Genomic DNA, 7,112 nt, shown 5'->3' with positions numbered 1-7,112 from the left:
AGATTGGAAGCTGGCTTTGAAAATGAAAGAAAAGAGCCAAGAGCCAAAGAATTCAGGTGGCCTCAAGAAACTAGAAAAGGCAGGAAAGGGATTCTCCCCTAGAGCCTTCATATGGAACCAGTCCTGCCCACATACTGATTTTAGCACAGACTCATTTCAGACTTCTGATAACCTGAATTGTAAGAAAATAAATAAGTCACTAAATGTGTGGTAGTTTGTTAGAGGCAATAGGAAATGAATACAGATTGACTACAATAACTTCTTAGATTAGTTGTTCAATTTGACAATCAAAGGATTAGATTGCCTTTTTAGGCTGAAATTTGAGGGGTGTACATTCTGATTAAAAGAATTTTCAGTTTTATTTTATTTCAGTTCAGTTCAGTCGCTCAGTCGTGTCCGACTCTTTGCGACCCCATAAATCACAGCACACCAGGCCTCCCTGTCCATCACCAACTCCCGGAGTTTACTCAAACTCATGTTCATTGGGTCGGTGATGCCATCCAACCATCTCATCCTCTGTCGGCCCCTTCTCCTCCTGACCCCAATCCCTCCCAGCATCAGGGTCTTTTCCAATGAGTCAATTCTTCACATGAGGTGGCCAAAGTACTGGAGTTTCAGGTTCAGCATCAGTCCTTCCAATGAACACCTAGGACTGATCTCCTTTAGGATGGACTGGTTGGATCTCCTTGCAGTCCAAGGGACTCTCAGGAGTCTTCTCCAACACCATAGTTCAAAAGCATCAATTTTTCAGCGCTCAGCTTTCCTCACAGTCCAACTCTCACATCCATACATGACCACTGGAAAAACCATAGCCTTGACCAGACGGACCTTTGTTAGCAAATTAATGTCTCTGCTTTTTAATATGCTTTCTAGTTTGGGCATAACTTTCCTAGAAAGGTGATAACAAGGAGTAAGTGTCTTTTAATTTCATCGCTGCAGTCACCATCTGCAGTGATTTTGGAGCCCAAAAAATTAAAGTCTGACACTGTTTCCACTGTCTCCCCACCTATTTCCCATGAAGTGATGGGACCAGATGCCATGATCTTAGTTTTCTGAATGTTAAGCTTTAAGCCAACTTTTTCACTCTCCTCTTTCACTTTCATCAAGAGGCTCTTTAGTTCTTTGCTTTCTGCCACAAGGCTGGTGTTATCTGCATAGCTGAGGTTATTGATATTTCTCCCGGCAATCTTGATTCCAGCTTGTGCTTCTTCCAGCCCAGCGTTTCTCATGATGTACTCTGCATATAAGTTAAATAAGCATGGTGACAATATGTTCCATGTCCAGTTCTAACTGTTGCTTCCTGACCTGCATACAGGTTTCTCAAGAGTCAGGTCAGGTGGTCTGGTATTCCCATCTCTTTCAGAATTTTCCACAGTTTATTGTGATCCACACAGTCAAAGGCTTTGGCATAGTCAATAAAGCAGAAATAGATGTTTTTCTGGAACTCTCTTGCTTTTTTGATGATCCAGCGGATATTGGCAATTTGATCTCTGGTTCCTCTGCCTTTTCTAAAACCAGCTTGAACATATGGAAGTTCACGGTTCACGTATTGCTGAAGCCTGGCTTGGAGAATTTTGAGCATTACTCTACTAGCATGTGATATGAGTGCAATTGTGCGATAGTTTGAGCATTCTTTGGGATTGTCTTTCTTAGGGACTGGAATGAAAACTGACCTTTTCCAGTCCTGTGGCCACTGCTGAGTTTTCCAAATTTGGTGGCATATTGAGGGCAGCACTTTCACAGCATCATCTTTTAGGATTTGAAATAGCTAAGCTGGAATTCCATCACATCCACTAGCTTTGTTCATAGTGATGCTTTCTAAGGCCCACTTGACTTCACATTCCAGGATGTCTGGCTCTAGGTGAGTGATCACACCATCATGATTATCTGGGTCGTGAAGATCTTTTTTGTACAGTTCTTCTGTGTATTCTTGCCACCTCTTCTTAATATCTTCTGCTTCTGTTAGGTCCATACCATTTCTGTCCTTTATCGAACCCATCTTTGCATGAAATATTCCCTTGGTATCTCTAATTTTCTTGAAGAGATTTCTAGTCTTTCCCATTCTGTTGTTTTCCTCTATTTCTTTGCATTGATCGCTGAGGAAGTCTTTCTTCTCTCTCCTGGCTATTCTTTGGAACTCTGCATTCAAATGGGTATATCTTTCCTTTTCTCCTTTGCTTCTCTTCTTTTCACAGCTATTTGTAAGGACTCTGACAACCATTTTGACTTTTTGCATTTCTTTTCCATGGGGATGGTCTTGATCCCTGTCTCCTGTACAGTGTCACCAACCTCTGTCCATAGTTCATCAGGCTCTCTGTCTATCAGATCTAGTCCCTTAAATCGAATTCTCACTTCCACTGTATAGTCATAAGGGATTTGATTTAGGACATACTTGAATGGTCTAGTGGTTTTCCCTACTTTCTTCAATTTAAGTCTGAATTTGGCAACAAGGAGTTCATGATCTGAGCCACAGTCAGCTCCCGGTCTTGTTTTTGCTGACTGTATAGAGCTTCTCCATCTTTGGCTGCAAAGAATATAATCAGTCTGTTCAGTGTTGACCATCTGGTGATGTCCATGTGTAGAGTCTTCTCTTGTGTTGTTGGAAGAGGGTGTTTGCTATGAGCAGTGCGTTCTCTTGGCAAAACTCTATTAGTCTTTGCCCTGCTTCATTCTGTACTCCAAGGCCAAATTTCCATGTTACTCCAAGTGTTTCTGGACTTCCTACTTTTGCATTCCAGTCCCCTATAATGAAAAGGACATCTTTTTAGGGTGTTAGTTCTAAAAGGTCTTGTAGGTCTTCATAGAACCGTTCAGCTTTTTCAGCTTTACTGGTTGGGGCCATAGGCTTGGATTACCGTGATATTGAATGGTTTCCCTTGGAAATGAACAGAGATCATGCTGACATTTTTGAGATTGCATCCAAGTACTGCATTTTGGACTCTTTTGTTGACCATGATGGCTACTCCGTTTCTTCTAAGGGATTCCTGCCCACAGTAGTAGATATAATGGTCACCTGAGTTAAATTCACCCATTCCAGTCCACTTTAGTTCGCTGATTCCTAGAGTGATGGCATTCACTCTTGCCATCTCCTGTTTGACCACTTCCAATTGGCCTTGATTCATGGACCTAACATTCCAGGTTCCTATGCAATATTGCTCTTATAGCATCGGACCTTGCTTCTCTCACCAGTCACATCCACAACTGGGTATTGTTTTTGCTTTAGCTCCATCCCTTCATTCTTTCTGGAGTTATTTCTCCACTGATCTACAGTATCATATTGGGCACCTACCGACCTGGGGAGTTCCTCTTTCAGTATCCTATCATTTTGCCTTCTCATACTGTTCATGGGGTTCTCAAGGCAAGAATACTGAAGTGGTTTGCCATTCCCTTCTCCAGTGGACCACATTCTGTCAGACCTCTCCACCATGACCCGATGGTCTTGGGTGGCCCTACACGGCATGGCTTTGTTTCATTGAGTTAGACAAGACTGTGGTCCTGTGATCAGATCGGCTAGTTTTCTGTGATTATGGTTTTAGTGTGTCTGCCCTCTGATGCCCTCTCCCAATACCTACCGTCTTACTTGGGTTTCTCTTACCTTGGGTGTGGGGTATCTCTTCACGGCTGCTCCAGCAAAGTGCAGCCGCTGCTCCTTACCTTGGACGAGGGGTATCTTCTCACGGCCACCTCTCCTGACTTTGAACCTGGAGAAGCTCCTCTTGGCCCTCTTGGGCCGGCGCAGCCGCCATCCTTGGAGGTGGGGTAGCTCCTCTCGGCTGCCGCCCCTGACGTCGGACGTGTGAAAGCTCCTCTCGGCCGCTGCCCTTGACCTCAGACGTGGGGAAGCTCCTCAGCCGCCGCCCCTGACCTCGGACGTGGGGAAGCTCCTCTGCGCAGCCCTTGACCTCAGACGTGGGGAAGCTCCTCTCGGCCACCGCCCCTGACCTCGGACGTGGGGAAGCTCCTCTGTGCCGCTCCTGCGCTATCGCAGCCTGGCGCTCTCGGTCGCCACCACTGACCTTGGGCGAGGGGTAGCTCCTCACGGAGTTAAATATGAAAAAATTTCAATACAGAAAGTACAGAAAATAATATAACCACCTATGTATCCGCTAGCTAGACTTAAGAATCAAGATCTTGTCATATTTGCTTTGAAACTCTCTTCTTAAAGCATAAAATATTACTGAAAATGTTACACTCTCCAACTTTCCCTCTTCACTTCTCTAGAGCTTAGTATGTGTAATTGCAGTGTATACTATTACATTACACTATACATGGATGTATTCATAAACATTTTGCTTCTATGCTTAAGCCTATGTCCAGCTATGTGCTGGAAATTGAGATTAAGATGCTCAGTTGCCTCCTTACTTCAAAGTATTCTCCTGTCATAAACTTGCCATTTCTACCCACCACGCTGTGAGTTATATAGACACAAAACCATTCTTGTCTTGTCTTTCTCAACTGCTCAGCCACCAAGTCCTACTGATTAATAGAAATAACAAACACCTCTGTATGTTCTTTTATTTCAGTTACTACCATCATTATCTAGTTCAAATCCTTCTTATAAAATATCAGAATTAGTCTCCCAAGTATTTTCTTTCCTATAATTTCTCCCACATGTTTGTCCTTACTACACAAAGTCACCAGATTTTTAAAAACTTTTACTTGACCTTGTTGTCACTTCCCTGCTTACAAAGCATCAAGGACTCACTACTGGACAAAGCACACATGCTTTGTGATACAGTTAAGTCCCCGTGCGTTCTGACTCCAACCTATAACCCTTTGTTCACACATCTATTAAAGCCCTAATTCCATTGTTGGGTAATTACTCATTATTGTGCCTTAAACCCTCACCAAACTATGAGTTCCTAGAGGCCAGGAACTGCTGTATTCATTCTTGTAACTCTAGGCCTGGTTCATATTTCATGTTCAATACACAGAAGTTTATCTGAATAACGCTGTCATTTTAAATCACAGAAGTCACCTGAGCATGGAGTAAATAGGTGAGTGGTCCAGTATGGTACTTGTCCTTTGCATAAAAGAGTGCTGTTTTCTCATTTTTCTTTCTCTCTTTCTTTCTTAAATGGAAACAAAACTTTTGAGGTACTGCTTTATAGTTTTCTTTTCTCACAATATCCTTGTCTGGTTTGTTAGCAGAGTAATAACCGGCTTCATAAAATGAGTTGAGAAGTGCACTGTCTTCTATGGTATTTTAGAAAACTATATGAAGTATTGGAGTTAACCTGATTTAAACATTTGGGAGATTTTACCAGTGAAGCTCTTTGGAACTGGGCTTTTCTTTATGGTATTTTTAAAATTACGATTTCAATCTGTTTGTTTGATATAGATCTACTCAGATTCTCTACCCTGATAGCTCAATTGGTCAAGAATCCAGTTTGATTCCTGGGTCAGGAAGATCTGCTGGAGAAGGGATAGGCTACCCACTGCAGTACTCTTGGGCTTCCCTGGTAGCTCAGCTGGTAAAGAATCTGCCAGCAATATGGGAGACCTGGTTTCCATCCCTGGGTTGGGAAGATCCCCTGGAGAAGGGAAAGGCTACCCACTCTAGTATTCTGGCCTGGAGAATTTCATGGACTATGTAGTCCATGGGGTTGCAAAGAGTTGGGCACAACTGAGTGACTTTCACTTCACTATTCAAATTCTCTAATTCTTCTTAAGTCACTTTCTGTAGTTGGTGTCCTTTCCTATGTTAGTTTATTGTCCTGCAATTGTTAATAATTTGTTATTTAGTCACTAAGTCCTGTCCAACTCTTCTGCAACCCCATGAACTGTAGCCCGCCAGGCTTCCCTGTCCATGGGGTTTCCCAAGCAAGAATACTGGAGTGGGTTGCCATTTTTCTTCTCCAGGGGATCTTTCCCACCCAGGGATCAAACCCTTGTTTTCTGCTTGGCAGGCGGTTTCTTTACCACTGAGCCACCAGGGAAGCCCAATTGTTAATAATATACTTGTATAATAATCTTTTTTATTTCTGTAACATTGGTAGTAATATCTCTCATTTAACCACAAGTTTAGTAATTTTAGTTTTCTCTCTTTTTTTCTTGGTCAATCTAGCTAAACTTTTGCCAGCTTTCTCTGTCATTGCAAAAAACAAATTTTGGTTTAGTCAATTTTCTCCATTTTTTTTCCTATTCTCCATTTCACTCATTTCTGCTCTAATCTTCGGTATTACATTCATTTTGCACACTTTAGGTTTAGTTGGCTCTTCTCTTTCTAGTTTCTTAGGTTAGAAGTTTAGGCTATTTGTTTTAGATCTTTCTTGTTTTTTAATAAAGGTATTTACAGCTATAAATTACCCTTCAAGCTTAGCTTTTGCTGCATTCTGTAAGTTTTTGTTTGCTGTGTTTTCATTTACATTCATAGTAACATATTTTCTCTCTTGTTTTCTTCTTTGACCTGTTGTTTATACAGTGTGTGTGTATTTGATAATGTGTTAGTCTCTCAGTTGTGTCTGACTCATTGTGACTACATGGGCTGTAGTCTGCCAGGCTCCTCTGTCTATGGAATACTCCAGGCAAGAATACTGGAATCGGTAGCCATTCCCTTCTCCCGGGGATCATCCCAACCCAGGGCTCAAACATAGGTCTCCTGCATTGCAGGCAGATTCTTCACCGTCCGAAGCACCAGGGAAGCCTTGTTTATACAGTGTGTTGTTTAATGTTTACATATATGTGGCTTTCCTAGATTCTCTTCTGTTACTGATTTCTACTTTTACTCAATTGTTGTTGAAAGATGTACTTTGTGTGATTTCAGTCCTTTTGAATTTATTGAGACTTGTTTTATGGTCTACCACATGGTCTATACTGGGGAATATTCCCTGAATTCTTGAGAAGAATATTTATTCTGCTGCAGTTGTGCAGCATGTTCTATAGATGGATGTTAGGTCTAGTTGGTTTACTAGTTGTTCAGTTTCTCTATTTCCTTGTTGATCTATCCATTATTGTTCTATTGATCTACTGTAATTGTTATATCCATGATTGCAAGTGGGGCATTGAATTCTCTGTTATTATTGACCAATTTCTCTCTTCATTTCTGTCAGTTTTGTTTTATGTATCTTAGGACTGTTAGGTGTCTTCTGTTGTTAGGTATCTATATATTT

This window comes from Cervus elaphus, chromosome X (assembly GCF_910594005.1).
Source record: "Cervus elaphus chromosome X, mCerEla1.1, whole genome shotgun sequence".
NCBI classification, from domain to species: Eukaryota; Metazoa; Chordata; class Mammalia; order Artiodactyla; family Cervidae; genus Cervus; species Cervus elaphus.
This window is presented reverse-complemented; position numbering follows the sequence as displayed.